The following is a 16,259-nucleotide window of genomic DNA, read 5'->3' as shown; positions in this document are numbered from 1 at the left end:
GTAAGAGCAAGATTATGTTTGCTGTAGATCTTTGCAAACTTATTCCAAATATTAAATCAATTCTATCAACTACATCCTTTCAAAAAACGTGTACCCTCGGGCAGTCCCATAATAGATGTATACAGTACCTCTATCAGTACCACAGCTCCAGAATAGCTCATCTAATCTCAGCTTCAATTTGAACATCTTAACTAGTGTCCAGTATATTCCTCCAATAATTTTCTCTCTAATTAGACGCAAATTCATATCTTTCCCCAAATTCATACTCACCCTTAGCACATCTCTCCAATCATTTTCGGAAATGGCCATATTGACATCATTCGACCAAGCCTCCTTTAACCCATTCCAAGCTATAAGATGTCCTATGGGCATGAAACGCATGTAAGTCCGCACCCTGTACTCTTGTCCAACCAATAATTTACTAATCTCTGGTTTCATTCCAAGTGAGCCACCTGCCATATCTTTCCTTTGATTGATTAGGGAAACCAAATCCAAATATTTACTCATCTCTCTGTGTCCTAGATCATATTTACTTTGTAACTCCTCAAAACGCAACAACCTGTTCCCATCCTGTATATCACTTAACTTCAAAATATCCTTTTTAATCCAGCTCTTCCAGTGCAGACATCTATTATTAAGTTGTAATGTCTCATTATGCCAAATAGATGCATCTGGGCTGAAACCGTAACTCTGTTAATTTTCCCTAAATAATAACCCCAAGGCCTGTCTGGTTGCCATTATTGGTTGTAACTTTAGACTTTTATTAGCCAGTTTTCCCATACTATAAAGATTTTCTAGATGATACAGTGCACACATCTCTCTTTCCATACGTAGCCAGATCGGCTCTTTAGTGCTTTGTTCTATAAAATAATATGAATACTTCTTAAGCAGAAAGGCTTTGCAATATTTCATTAGATCTGGATATCCAAATCCACCCTCTTCAATTATTTGCATCAATATGTACTTTGGAACACAAGGTTTCTTGCCAATTCCCCACAAAAAGGATTGAAAGAGCTTATCAATCTTCAACAACTGCTTTTTATAGATCAGTAGTGGGACTGATTGAATAACATACAACAACGTAGGCAACAGAACCTTTTTGATTGAATTTACATTTATGGGCAAACATTAATGCAATCTTTCCCACCTTTTAATTATCAATGATATTTTGGCTGTTACTTGATCTAGATTGCATTGAATTATTTTATTTAAATCTCCAATAATATGTATACCTAAATATGTAACACCCCTGGGCGACAATCTACTATTCCAAGATTCCAATTTATTTCATCACATGTCCTAGATAGTGGAAAAATCTCAGTTTTGTCCCAATTTACTTTGTGTCCCAATAATTTGCCCACTTCCTCAAATATTTATTTTAATATATGTCTACAAACTTCCAGATTTGACAGTAAAAGCATCATCCGCATAAGACAAAATTTTGACCTCAGTATTCCCAACACTTATTCCTTTAAATCATTTCACATTGCCTGATGTACACAGCTAACGGCTCCAGTGCCAAATTAAACAAAAACGGTGACAATGGGCATCCTTGTCGTGTAACTTTAGATAAAGGAAATGACCTCGAGATCAACTCATTAACCAATACCTCAGCCCTAACATCATGATCAATATACTCAACCATTTTCATAAACACTTGTCCAAATCTCATTTTCAACAATGTGTATTGCATAAATTTCCAATTAACCCTATCAAAGGCTTTATCAGCATCGAAAAACCCTATAATTCCATTTGACTCCTTTCCAAAATGTACTCTAATTACATTCAACACAGTCCTTATATTGTCATACCCAAACCGTCCTGGAGTAAAACCCACCTGAGACTCATCAATGAGTTCCCACATACATGACATCAATCTATTAGCCCATATTTTAGTGAACATTTTTAGATCTACATTCAGCAACTAAATTGGCCTGTAGTTTCCACATTTGTTATGATCCTTATTAGGTTTCAGAAGTACAATGATCAAAGCATCCTTCATCGAGTTACACACTACACCTGATGCTATAAATTCATTATAGACCTCACATAAAATTGGTGCCAGCCGAGTAGCAAATCTCTCATAGAACTCTGAAACGATACCATCTGGCCGTGGTGATGTTCAGTCTTTCATCTGTGAGATGGCATTGCATACTTCAGCAAGATCAATCTCTGAATCAAGTATTTTTTTTCTATAGTTAATTTAGAAAGAGTAATTGTATCAAAAAATGTTTCTAAGGCTTCATCGCTAGGATAGAGTTCCTCTTTATATAACTGCTCATAAAAACCCCAGAGATGGTCACATATTTCTTTGTTCTTTTGTAAAGTGTTACCTTCTTCCGTTTGAATGGAAGAAATACATGTATCTGTTGCCATTCCTCTAAGTTTGTTGGGCAATAACTTGCCATTCCTATCACCATATTCCCAAAAACACTGTTTTGAATAAAACATCCCTTTATCTGCCATTGTCTGTACATGGTTATTAATTTCGGGCTCTAGTTTTTTTTTTTATTTTAGCCTATTCCGCTCTGAATCTCCATTTGCACAAGCCTTCTGCAACTCCTTAACTTCTTCCTCTATTTTTCTAATCTCTTCTTGGTTTTTCCTCTTAGCACGTGTACCCCTGCTTATCAATTCACCCCTTAATACCACCTTAAAACAATCCCAAACAGATTTAACTGCAGCTGTATCTTTATGATCCTCAAAATAATGTCTAATAAAATCTTCTAACCCCGTTGTAACCAAAGTATCCTTAAGTATGTTAGCTTGCATCCTCCATCTTTTGGATTTCTCTCCTATACTCTTTAAATGTAACTGCATGTCATGCAAAGCATGGTCCGATTTGCCTCTTTCCATAATATTTGAGCTCACTGTCTGACTAACTAATGTATTACTGACAAAAAAATAATTGATTCTCGAGTACGAGTTTTGAACAGCTGAATAAAAGGAGTATTCTTCTTCCCCATGATGAAGTTCCCTCCATACATCTACAAGCCCATACTAAAACACAAACGCTCTCAATTCCTCGCTAACTTTTTCACTATTATATCTACATTCTGACTTCCGGTCTAGTTTGCTATCCATCACCATATTGAAATCACCACCCAAAATCACCACCTCGCCCTCCATTTTGTCTAGCAATGAATCTAGCAGATTGAAAAACTGTACGCCTGGTGAGCATGGGGCATAAACTGTCCCAATTGTCATTTTCCTGCCATCATAGACTATATCAAGCAGCAAAATTCGGCCCTCTTCATCTTTGTCTTTTCTATTCTTATCGGCAAACGTTTCCTAATCGATATGCTTACTCCTCTTGATCTGGAATCATAATAATTTGAAATCACTTACAAATATTTCAGACTGGTCATATAACTTCCATTTTGCTCATTTAAGTGAGTCTCCTGAAAGAGGATCACATCTCTTCTACTTCTCCAAATCCTTGCCATGACCTTACGTCTTTTAATAGCATTGCCAATCCCCTTAACATTCCACAAAATAAAAGTTAACGGATTCATACCTCAGAATTTAGCACTAACTCAGTTTTACAATGGCCTTCATAATCAAGAGGGAGGTTTTGAAAGAAGGAGAAAAATAAAAAAAAGGGGGAGGGGTATACGCGACAAAATAAGACACACAAAAAGACTAACATATACAAACCTTAAACTTTGCACAACTCTTGAAGTCTGATAATTAAAATAAGCAAAATATATACATCTAACACAGTATTCTGAACCATATCTACCAGAAACCCTATGCCCTAAGAAACACAAATTATATACATCAGTATGTCCCCTATTCTATAAATACTACCTCTAAGAACCCCCTCATTTTTCCCAGACCCACCTTAAACTTAACAAACCTTATTTCAATGTTTGGCCCACTTATTTTAAGAGCCACAGTTTCCTATCCCTTTACTCGATGCATTGTTTTTTCATGACTCTTACCACTATAACAATGTGCACTACATCAACCAAAAGTAAACCCCATCATCAACATAGGATTTAATCATTTGGTCCAGTCATTCCCAACTTAACATGAATTGAATTGTTTATACATCTTAAAGTAAATGAGAAATCCTTAACGGTAGAACACCTCTAGGCAATCTGTCCTCATCTCCAAGATTTTCTTCTTTTCTTAATAACATAGTTTTCCATATGCTATGTATCCAGCTATAATTCCATATTAAATTCCATTTATCCACCTCCCCACACTAACTTGAAAAACTCTTCTAGTATTTATCTCTCCGTTGATATCAAGATCAGACAACGACCATCTCTTCTATTAACCCAGTAATCAACATAAAAAATAAATTAAAAAATAAATAAAAACAAATGACTGTTTTGCTCAATTGTAAAATTGCATCATGTGTACGTCTCTGTAGCTAGCATTCCGTTCTCTATTTATCTCACACCCATGTATCCATAACTACTTATTTTCGATTCAAATTAAGGTCCCGCAACTAACAATTTGAATGTATTATGATGCTTCCCACTATTATTTGATTTCATATTTAAAATATCACACCCATCTTCAATAATACAAAGAATCTTAACATCTCTCATATGAAGCCCCCCCATACATTTCTGTTTTTGATCGTATTTGGCCCAAATGTGTTTTTCCTTGCAACATGACAAATTGATAAAAGATCTTTTTGAAATCTGAGCTTCAATCTTCACAATGTTTTGCTTCATCAGCCCTTCCCTTCTACTTTAATTCCATGCCACTTTGCACAGCAATGATTCCCTTCACAATTGCTGTAATTCAAAACAATTGTAAACATTACTGTATAAATGCAAGTAAATAAGAGCCAAGGTATTCTGGACCATTAAATCAAATGCACCAATAACTTTGAGTCCACAGCATGTTATCATACTAATATTCACAACCCAAAGTACAACATACACACAAGTCTTTAAATATCCCTCAACAAGATCTTTAGAGTGTATTCTGTGATGCATAGCAGTCCTTTCCATTTAGCTCTACATTCCCCAGCTTTGGAATAACATCTGAGAATGCTATGGGTTAAACCTCAAACATTAACCATGCAACTTACAATTTTTATTGCTGACTTAATAGCAGTTATTTACTCATGACTCAATCAGCATATTCACATGACTGGTAAAGATTGCCCATGGCATCACCTTGTGCACCATACCTAAGTGAGTTATAATCAAATTAATCACGTTTCCTACCCCTACCACATAAAAGGTCAGGGCCGTAGCCCGGCAAGACACCTTTTATATAAATAAGTCTCCATTTGTAGGATCTTTACTTTTGCATTTTCCAAGCAAAACATAATTCCAATCTTTGTTTCCTAAAAATTCAGAATTCTGACAATTCAAAAACTTTATTATTTCCCATTTTCTTCCATCGCGCATATACTTCCATCTTCTTCCATCTGCACATCGTACTAACAGTTTCATGCCAATTACACGGACCAAATGTCATGGAGTGCCTCCAATTACCATTTCCTGTAGTGCTGCGTGTGTTGTGGTTATCGTATCAGAATGATTGCAACAAAGACAAGCATTCCTTAGAATTACGCGATTGCATGGGTCAGCTGACAAAGTTTCTTTCGGAGCGCATAAATGTAGCACACCATTTCGTAACACTTGTTCTTTTAGTGTTGATATGCGTCCGAAATAGGGCAGCCTTTCCTCACCTCAATACGCGAGTGAAAGTAGTCACATCATGTCAATCTGTAGTTCTCACGGTCTTGTCACGGTCTTGTTTGACGGAGGCACCATTTCCATTCTGAAGTGTTGCAGCTCAATTATTCGCTCTTCAGCTCTGCGCATTTCTACGATGTATCACGTTACACTATGTTACGTTGTGTTATGACTAACGGTGCTTTTCTTGGTTTAATCCTCATGGCAGCGAATGTAAAGCTGCTTCTCTATACTTTTGATGATGGATGTAGCATTCCAAATCAGTTACATAAAATGGTTCGAAGGTGTCGGCCATTTTGTGACCATAAAAACCATATAACATTAAAACATTAAAAAAACGAAATTTGAAAAGCCATCTTAAAATTTTTTTTAAAAAAGACAGGCCCAAGTCCAGCCAGCATTTCTTTTAGTTTATTTAATGCTAATCAGATCTCCCTTTCTTTTTCTTCAACCTGCTTTTGGTTTCCAAATCTGACGCCATTCCCTCCATAGGATCCATGTCTAAATCTGTTAAAAAGGCTTCTGCTGATTTGTTTTCAGTGAAGGAGTGTAGATGACCTTCAACTACTGCCCTGAATATGGCAGGGTAATCATGTAGTATTTTAAATCTTCTTCACAAGCTTTCATTTTAGCCTTTTCGAAAGCCCACCTCTTGTCTAACACATCCTTACTTAGGTCTACAAATGCCATCATCTTATTACCCCCCCCCCCCAAGCAAGGTCTTTTAATTCCCGGGCTCTTTTCAAGACAAGCTCTTTCACCGGGAATCTAAGAAATTTGACAATAAGGTGCCTTGGTCTCTCACCCAGGGATTGCTTAGGTCCAAGAGACCGATGAGCTCTTTCTATTTCCAATACTATTGCTGAGCCTAAATTCAACAATTTTGGTAAAGTCTTTTGCAGAAAATCAATAGCATTACCTTTCTCTGCATTTTCTGGGAAACCAGCAAAGCGAAGGTTGTTTCTCGAAGAAAAATGTGCTTGCTCTGACAACTTCAAGGTGATCTTCTCATTAGTTATTCTCAATTCCCTAATCTGGTCCATCAGCTTTAAAGTCCTTTCATCCACAACAGTTAGATTTTCTTCAGCTGAATTAACTCTCTTGACAACTGCTTCAAACCTCTCTTCTGATTTTAAAAGAGCTGCCTTAATCTCTGCAATGTCCAAAGTCATTTTGCTCATCAAATCCAAAAGTGTGTCCTCTCTGCTCTCTCCTTTGTCTTCCTGTTCTGCTCCCTTCTGTCTTTTAGCTGGCTGTGTTGCCTCTGGGGTACTTGGCACAGATATTTCCTATAATGATCAGGGAAACAGCATAGGGCACAGGCGCTCAGCAGTTATGCTGCCATCCCTGGAGCTGGCAGTTCTAGAATCACCAACATACTTTTTCTTTAAGCACCCTGGGTTACCGCTGCAGTGGGCTCAACTACATTAGCTTCAGGCCCCACTTGTTAGACAATTCTGGATACGCCTCTGCCGCTAACCCTCATTGCAGCCTTGCAACGGAGCTTGACGCCATAGGATAGGAAGTTCAGGACCTCCCACACAAGCCACAATGGAGAATTACCAAAACAAATCTTTCTTATATTTTAGAAAAGACAAAATGGGCTAATCACATTTTACCAGCAAAGCTTTGCATATGCTTATTCCTCCAGTGCAACGTTTCAAGTGAGAGACTCAGGACCTGATGAAGTACACACTATAGCGGTCTGCAACTTTGGCACTCCAGATGTGTTGGGCTACAACTACCTTCTGCCCTGAGCTGCAGGTTGCAGACCCCCTGCCATAGGATAACCCTGTCACCGCTGGTGATGAAGCAGGGAGCCCCAAAATGCACCAAGTAACGTTACTGTGGCTGTGGCTTGTTCTTTTCGTGAACAACTCTGATGACCCCTTTTTGTCTTTGTCTAAGATCTAAGAAACATGTAAACTTCTAACAATGTTTTAGTTTTGGTTTTGATCATTATTTATACTGTGCCAGCTCTGAATGGTGGTGATGTGTGTTCTGTTTGTTTTGCACTTGATACTCTAGTACTATGGGAATGGAAACCTTGACAACTGTTCTGTACAAAGACCAGTTCAATCAGTTATTAGAAATGTGAGTACACTCTCACCTTCTGTTCGGGAATCCCTTTTCTTTGTGTATCTCTCTTTTTTGTCATTAGTACTGTCTCCTTTTTTTGTCACGAGGGGCGGACATATAAATGATTGGGCTCGGACTATTTCCGGCACCACTTCTACACGACTGCAAGCGAATTGGTGAATATGAATGTTTTTCATCGAAAAACTGAAAGATCCTAAATCATAAGGATAGACCCTTGTGGTTTTCGAAGTCCCAAGTTACTAGAAGAACCTTAGCGGTAAGTCAGAGGTGGAATGTACCCACTGATGGCCAGGAGGTTCACGGCATGTTGATAAAGTCTGATGGTCTCTTCTGGAATGAGAGAAGAGATGAGTATTGGCTGTGATGCTGGGAATGTGGTACTAAGGGGACAGGGCATTTGTTTTGCAGCTCATAAGAGTGCAGAATGAAATAACAGAATTTGGAGACATGGTTTTCAGCTGTGGTGATATGGCTGTTTTCCCTTGAGCTTGGCTCACTCTACCTGTGCCCACCGTTTCCCGGTATCTGCAGAAAAAGTAGTCGGAAACGTTTCTCATGGAGAAATGACTGCATCTTTTTTGCGGTTATTTTTCCAATTTTGGGGAGATTTTTAGGAAATATAGGGGTGGGGTGTGGGGCTAAGGTTAACAGTAAAAGTAGGGGGTAAAGGGAGGACAGGGGTCTCCTCCACATTTTAACCAGAAAAAAAGATGCATTAATTTCCACATGTGAAAATTTAACGTATATCCCCAATTCCCCGTCCCCTAGAGCACGCTTAGAGCATATGATAGTCAAAAACCTCACAGATCTTTCAGCAAGGCTTCAAATCTAAAATACCCTGATTTATGATCTTTCTTTTCTTAGAGGCTTAGGCTGTCACAATGCATGGTGCCATTTTGCACAGAGATCCGACTGTTGATGATTGCCGGTTCAACTCAAGAAATGGACCTGCGTTACGGACTTCACTACTATCAACAACTCTGACTAGACGGGAGGCGGCTTCCTCCAGTGCCCACCGTGCCAGTACTCTGGGGTATCAATCTACCTGGAAGCTACAGTGGGGGGAGCACCTGGAAAGATTGGAATGCAGACCTGTGACAATGATCTGACAATATTAAACCCCACATTGCTCTCCTGCATGCACCGATCAATGGTACGCTTTATTAAAAGAAAAGGATCCTTTTGCTCAAAAGTCACGCCAAGTATGTCAAAACGCAAACAGAAAAACAGCAACTGATGGCAGTGAGCAGGGTGAGTTATCATCAAGGAACCACTAGATCAGGCATGGAAGACTTCTAGGAAAAAAGGCAGAATCAGCAAAACAAAATTATCTGAGCTTCAGTGAACATCTGGTCTGCTGAGAAGCAGCTACATGAAGTTGGGTTCTCATTTAATTGAGCCTGTAACCTGCATTCTCGTCCAGGTAGAAAGTAGGAACTGTCTAGTTGAGCGCATGGGCCATTTTGGCAAAGTGTACTCGAAGTATGAACACAAAGGGGAAGAGCATGAAGGCCTATCAAACGTGCAGCGGCCATCTTGGAATTCCGTGATGCCGGCCCAAGGACACCATGCCTCCCCAAGGGGGCAGACGTGCCTTCAGGAGGTAGAGCCCACTCTAGCACCCCTCCTCTGCTTGCCCAGGGAGGCATGCCACCCCTCGCTATGTGGGAGACGTGGGCGAGGCCCCCCTTCCAATAACGCTGACTTTGTAGTATCCCGTTGAGCGAGAGAGAGGTGAACCTCACAATGTTCTCTAAGCACCGCCGAACCAGGCGCAAACACAAACTTCCCTAGAAAGCATTGATGTTATGCATTGGGATATGAAATGCAGAGCTTCTCTGATTGAAGGGAGGGCCACTCATTGGTCTGAAGAATAAAATATCAGGTCAGTCCTGTTAAAAAATAAAAGATAGGAAGTCAAAGTGAATCCAATGCAGATACTTGTCATGAACATCTTCACAAGGCGACTTCACTGAGCCTCACAACCAACCTCTTAACTATGCAGAGAGCCTGGCCTTTCCATGGAAAGGGTGTAGCTAGCCTCTTCCGACAGACCCCGCCCAGTTCTCCGCAGCAGTAGCGTTGGACTTCACCATAATTCTGCGGGCTCATCAGATCGCATTGGCTTCTTCCTCCTCATCCTATCAAAGAGCTAGCAATGCATCTCTGGCTACAACATTTTCTAGGTTACTCTGGCCAAAATGTGATGGATTGTTTTAAAGAAGAAACAATGTTTGCAGTGTTTGGACAACTTTTGAAAATGTATTTTAATACCATGCATTTTAAGGAAGTGTGGGCTCGGGCCATGGCTATGAGGCTTTCATATCCACTGCGTGGCATTAATGCAGCATTTAAGGCTCTGCTTGGCATGTGATGATACACCTGCCCATGTGAGGCTACACTGTACCCCGCGTGAGGTGACTTCCTGAAATGTCTGGGTGAATAGCTCAGAAGTAAAGTGCTTGCCTCTTACAGAGGGGAGAGCATGTCCTTTGCAAGTTCAAATCAGGCGACAGGCTGACGTATCCTTCCAGGGCTCATAAACTGAGTGCCCTGAAGTGGGGTGATAACAACACTTCTTTTTACAGCAGTTAGAAGTGGGAGGACTCTAGCAGGAAAACGAAACACGTTATTGTACCAGGCAGGCGAGGTATTAACTTGAATTGCATGACAATCAGGGGCGTTGCTAGGTTTGTAAAAGATCCGGGGCTAGAGCGGATTGCAAGCCTGGACGTCACATAACTGCATGATATGAACCCACTCGCCGCATTGCGATTTCGAGCGTAAAGGTGCCAAAGCCCAAAGAGAACCAAGAGTCCAGCATCTGATCATGCACTAAAAGCATAGGTCTACTGTCTAACGGGAGTTGGAGTCCTAGTTCTCTCTGATGCACGGACATGGTGTTAAAGCCTGACAGAACAAATAAAAAAATGGGAGGTGCGCTCCCAGCCTAAGAGTACTGCCTTGTGGCAGGTGTTGCTCTACCACTCTGAGTCCTCAACATGCAAATAGGCCACAGAAGCCCAAAGAGAAACAAGAATCCAGAGGGAGCTGCCACATGGGAGTTGTGGTTCTTTCATCAGAATTTCTCTCAATTTCTATTTGTATGAAACACACCTGGGCAGCACTATATCGATCCCCCAACAGGGGTGGACTGGCATCCAAAAGAGGCCCTGCAAATCATTTTCAAAGTGGCTCCATACTGCATATTTTCAGCAAGCCCAACCCTTTTCCTACGGGAACATTTGGAAATACCACACAAAAAAGGCCCATGGTGCAGAGGACTACTGGGAAAGTTCCAGAGTTCTCTATAGGCCAGTCCAGCCCTGTGTGCCAAAATGAGTGAACTCGTTGTGCTGCATGGGACTACTCAAGCCACTGTTAGCAGAACTGCCAGAGCTGTAGTGAAAATCTACAGGTTCGAAAATACAAGTGACTAGTGAACAGGCGTTGCCAACTGGTCTGCAGCTCTTCTTTCCTTCCCCTTCGCCCTCTTAATAAATAAATGGGCATAGTTGGCACAGCCCAGCATGGGCTGAGACACTGGGTAGTGTAGGGGGCCACAGGAGGAGGACCCAGCTGGCTTTCGAGGCAGGCACTAGAATGCATTAATAGCCTTTACAATTTGTCAGTATGCAGTCAGCCAGCGTCGCTGCACTGCCCCAGTGGGCAGAAATAAGGGGTTATATTTTAAGGCACGGTAGTGAAGCAGGTTTTGTTTGTTTGTTTGTTTATTTTATTTGTAGCACGCGCCAGACCCGGAGGTATCAGGGCACGGAGACAAAGGATATTTTCATCTTACAAGGTTACATAATGTGATACATTAGAATATACAAGTTTACATTTTACAATATTTACATTTTACAAAAATGTTCATCTTGCATGTTCAGGTGCGTGGCTAACAAGGATTCATGGTATGATACAGCGGAGTTTGAGGTATGCAAATTAGTTGCTGAGGGGGGCTTGCAAGGTTACATAGTAGGGCATAGAGGAGTTGGCAGCATTAAATATTCCCGATATGGCACATCGGATTTGGCTGGAGTATGTAATAGTGAGATGAGAATCATCAGGGCTATTGGGGGGGTGGGAGGCCCTTCAGACCCTTGCCTGATTAGATATCGTTTGATTTGAGCCAGGTGATGGTGTTGTATCTAAAGTGTTGGTATGATTGGTTTTCCCTCAAGTGTGGGGGCACAGCGTTCCATACTTGGGCCGCTTTGACAGGGAAGCTATTTCCCCTGATGGTAGCTCGTTTGAATGGTGGAACTGTTAAGCAGTTTGTGTAACTTGATCTCGTGGGTCGAGTGGAGGTTCTTTTATTAAACTTCTTGGTTAGGTAAGGGTTGCTGCATTGTCGAGGGCTTTGACGGTTGGAGATGCCGTTTTGAGTTTGATTTTATCGAGAGAGATGGCCAATTGTTGTTTCTCCTTACTGAAGAGATGTGGTCTCTTTTGGACATTCCTAGCGTCGCTCTTAGGGCATTGTTTTGGAGTAGTTGTATTTCCTTTGTGATATACTTGTTGACACCAATGTAAAGAGCATTACAGTAGTCCAACTTTGATAGTGCAAGTGCTCTTGCCAGAGTGGTGCAGCTGCTTGAGGGGAGGAATGGTTTAGCTGATCTAATCAGTTTACACATGTAAGCCGTGGCGGATGCCATAGCGTTTACTTGTTTTTTCATGGTGAGGCCAGAATCAAGGTAAAAGCCTAGGGTTTTACCACCTTCATCACCTTAATTGTATTACCATCTATGTCAAAGGAGGTGTATTTGTGGCCAAGTTTGTTAATATTGGGTGGAGTTCCAATGATGATGAGCTCAGTTTTTTCATCGTTCAGGCATAAGCCGTGGATTGCCATCCATGTCTGGATAATGAGGTATATTCTATTCACCAAGGCCAAGTCTTGATTGTAATCCCCTGTAAGTGGGAGGAGAATCTGGGTGTCATCTGTGTAGTTAGTGTAGGTGATACCAAGACAATCCAGATCATCAGAAAGGGGCCTGGTGAATATGTTATACAGGGTTGGGAGACACAGGAACCCTAGGGTATACCACAGGTGATGGGGATAGGATCGGCTGTGTCATTGTGTTGAAAGTGGAATGCTACAGGTTGCGGCCCTTAGAAAGTGGTGATAGGAGCACACGCCCGTTTTGCCCATGCTTGAAAATGCCTGTGTACACGTATGCACAAACATGACGTAAATACCAGTATGGGGCACGCAGGTCATGACACATACACACACAGTTCACTTCTTTGCAATTTGCAAAGAGGGCACATTTGCAGTGAACGTGGCAAAATAAGCACCGTACTAAAATAATCATGTTCCTCTAAGTATGCTTTGGAGAAAATGAACATCGTAGTATGCATGCACGCACCCACTACTTACAGTGCTTACACGCGCAAGCAAAGCAGGGTTGGACTGGGAACCAAATGAGGTCCTGGAAATAATTCTCGAAGTGGCCCCATATTACACATTTTCAGCAAGCACAAGCCTTTTCCTATGGGGAAATTTAGAAATACCAGATGAAAGATGCCCAGGGTGCAGAGACCTACCGGGAAATCTCCAGAGTTTCCCATAGGCCAGTCCACCCCTGGCCAGGATGCAGAGGCCTACCAGGAAATCTCCAGAGTTTCCCATAGGCCAGTCCACCCCTGGCCCCTGGCCAGGATGCAGAGGCCTACCAGGAAATCTCAGAGTTTCCCATAGGCCAGTCCACCACTGGCCAGGATGCAGAGACCTACCGGGAAATCTCCAGTGTTTCCCATAGGCCAGTCCACCCCTGGCCAGGATGCAGAGGCCTACCAGGAAATCTCCAGAGTTTCCCATAGGCCAGTCCACCCCTGGCCCCTGGCCAGGATGCAGAGGCCTACCAGGAAATCTCAGAGTTTCCCATAGGCCAGTCCACCACTGGCCAGGATGCAGAGACCTACCGGGAAATCTCCAGTGTTTCCCATAGGCCAGTCCACCCCTGGCCAGGATGCAGAGGCCTACCAGGAAATCTCCAGAGTTTCCCATAGGCCAGTCCACCCCTGGCCCCTGGCCAGGATGCAGAGGCCTACCAGGAAATCTCAGAGTTTCCCATAGGCCAGTCCACCACTGGCCAGGATGCAGAGGCCTACCAGGAAATCTCCAGAGTTTCCCATAGGCCAGTCCACCCCTGGCCAGGATGCAGAGGCCTACCAGGAAATCTCCAGAGTTTCCCATAGGTCAGTCCACCCCTGGCCAGGATGCAGAGGCCTACCAGGAAATCTCCAGAGTTTCCCATAGGCCAGTCCACCCCTGGCCAGGATGCAGAGGCCTACCAGGAAATCTCCAGAGTTTCCCATAGGCCAATCCTCCCCTGGCCCCTAGCCAGGATGCAGAGGCCTACCAGGAAATCTCCAGAGTTTCCCACAGGCCAGTCCACCCCTGGCCCCTGGCCAGGATGCAGAGGCCTACCAGGAAATCTCCAGAGTTTCCCATAGGCCAATCCACCCCTGGCCCCTAGCCAGGATGCAGAGGCCTACCAGGAAATCTCCAGAGTTTCCCACAGGCCAGTCCACCCGTGGCCAGGATGCAGAGGCCTACCAGGAAATCTCCAGAGTTTCCCATAGGCCAGTCCACCCCTGGCCATGCTCCCAGAATATTGAATAAACAGCCGTACATTGCATTTTAATTTAAACAACTCGCAACTTTAATTTGACGTTTTTCTATTTCCGATCGCATCGCTCAAGACACCCTTTCGGGCCGTAGGCTGCTCTCACGATACATATTTTGAAAAATGCATTTTAATCAGTCTTTTTAAACACAGGTCGCGTTTTTTCGAAAGTTTATAATAGTACATTAAGATTGACTCCACACTAGAATTTGCACGTGCAATTTGGGCCGGGTATGATCTTTATAGCTTTACAGGTGGGCATAATCAAACAATACCTGTGTTTCAGCATTTGGAGTAACATTATGGGAACTCTGAAAACATGCGTAGTGGGCCAGGCGTATAGTTGAAGTTGCAAACTGACTGTAAGCTTCAAGGGGGCTTTGGAAAATTAAAATATGCTCCCTGCGTTGTGAGTGAGGTATTCATTCTGCAAAGATTAAATGGTAAGGTGTTTTATAAAAGCGTCATTAAATGTGCAAAGTGGGATTGCACAGTGTGGTGACCAAAGCATTAGGCGTGAGGGTAATGTTTGATAAGAGATGCATGATGGGAAATACCAATGATTAGTACAGCCTTGTTTAAGGGAAATGGTCAAGTGTGCAGGGCAACAGGTCACAGCTTGCAAAGTGTTCCTTCAATGCCCTTCCTATAAGTGGCGCATGTACACAGCACTGGCATTGCCCTGCAAAGCTTCATTCATTGAAGAGCAATAAACAGATCTTGCCAGTGACTGCTCGGGATTTATTCACTGTGGTTTGGGTTATGAAGCTAGTAGCTGGAATGGCCCCAAGCCTATGGTGAGAGGAGCCCCCCATCCCTGCCCCTTCCCCTGTAGTGCGTCCCCATCTATCTTTCACCAGTTGACAGGCGAGATTTAAAAGAAGCCCGGCTCCTCTCTGTCAGTGTTACTCCTATGAGCGGGTGTCGTTTTGCACCTTTTTCCGTGATAAGGTTTTGGTGAGGGCGGCGTGATTTGTATCCTGCATTTTTCCCAATGCAGGATAAGGTTGCGTTTTCCACACTACGTTCTTTCCCTACTGCAATTATTTGGGCCATTGGCACTGAGCAGCTAATCTAAAATGCAGTCAGTCATGGAGAAAACTCAATCAAATGTCGTCCCGATTGAACTTACGTTGTCACACATCCTGGGCGCAGCTTTGCGGCGTTGCTCAGGCATTCATGTACGACCTACCTCCTCCTCCACAGGGCACGGTGGCAGCTCGGAGGCTAGAGCAGTGCCCTGCCTGCAGAGACACGCGGGCACGGGCGTCTCTCACACCTGCTACTGGATGTGGCTGCCCATGCCAGAGAGCCCAGGGCACATGCGTCTGGGAGGCCGGGGCAGTGGCTCCCTGCAATGCGCAAGCGCAGCCACGGACAGCAGCAGCACGAGCACATGCAGGTCAGCCCAGGAGGCAGCAACGTGACGTCAGTCCCATTTAATGTATCATTTAAATGGGATCTAATCACCGAATTACGAACGTTGCTGCCCCCTGGCCTGTGTATAAAGGATCGATTTAGGTTCCAGCGGTGGGCATGTTCGGGGCTAGCCTTTGATTGTAGCCCCCTGATCTTCATCCAGGGCTATAATCGAAGGATCCGTGGTTATAACCCCCCAAACCTCTCTAGCGACACCTCTGATGATAATACTTTGGTTTTTGAGGCTGCACTTACAATGGCAGCAACGAAACAAGTAAGGGCTGTTCTTTATTTGTTTTAACTCTTTTTATTGGTTTCCATTGAACATATCTGTTCCAATGCACCATAAACAACATACAATTCACAACATTGGTTCATCTTCTCACATTAAACTGTAACACCTCATATCGCTGAGATGTTTGATTAACATTTT

At 42.8% G+C, this 16,259-nt stretch overlaps 1 long non-coding RNA gene across 1 annotated transcript in view; it reads right to left on the bottom strand.

Moving 5' to 3' along the window:
• Window positions 1-15,741, bottom strand: part of LOC138521976 (uncharacterized) — a 50,649-nt gene extending 34,908 nt beyond the window's left edge. Inside the window, exon 1 of the long non-coding RNA XR_011283201.1 lies at window positions 15,600-15,741. This is a non-coding gene — a long non-coding RNA (uncharacterized lncRNA). The remainder of the gene's footprint in view (window positions 1-15,599) is intronic.
• Between the last annotated feature and the right edge of the window lie 518 nt (window positions 15,742-16,259).

This window comes from Ambystoma mexicanum, chromosome 13 (genome assembly GCF_040938575.1).
Source record: "Ambystoma mexicanum isolate Mex_15411 chromosome 13, UKY_AmexF1_1, whole genome shotgun sequence".
NCBI lineage: Eukaryota > Metazoa > Chordata > Amphibia > Caudata > Ambystomatidae > Ambystoma > Ambystoma mexicanum.
The sequence above is the reverse complement of the archived record's forward strand: the minus strand, read 5'-3'. Positions and strand labels throughout refer to the sequence as shown.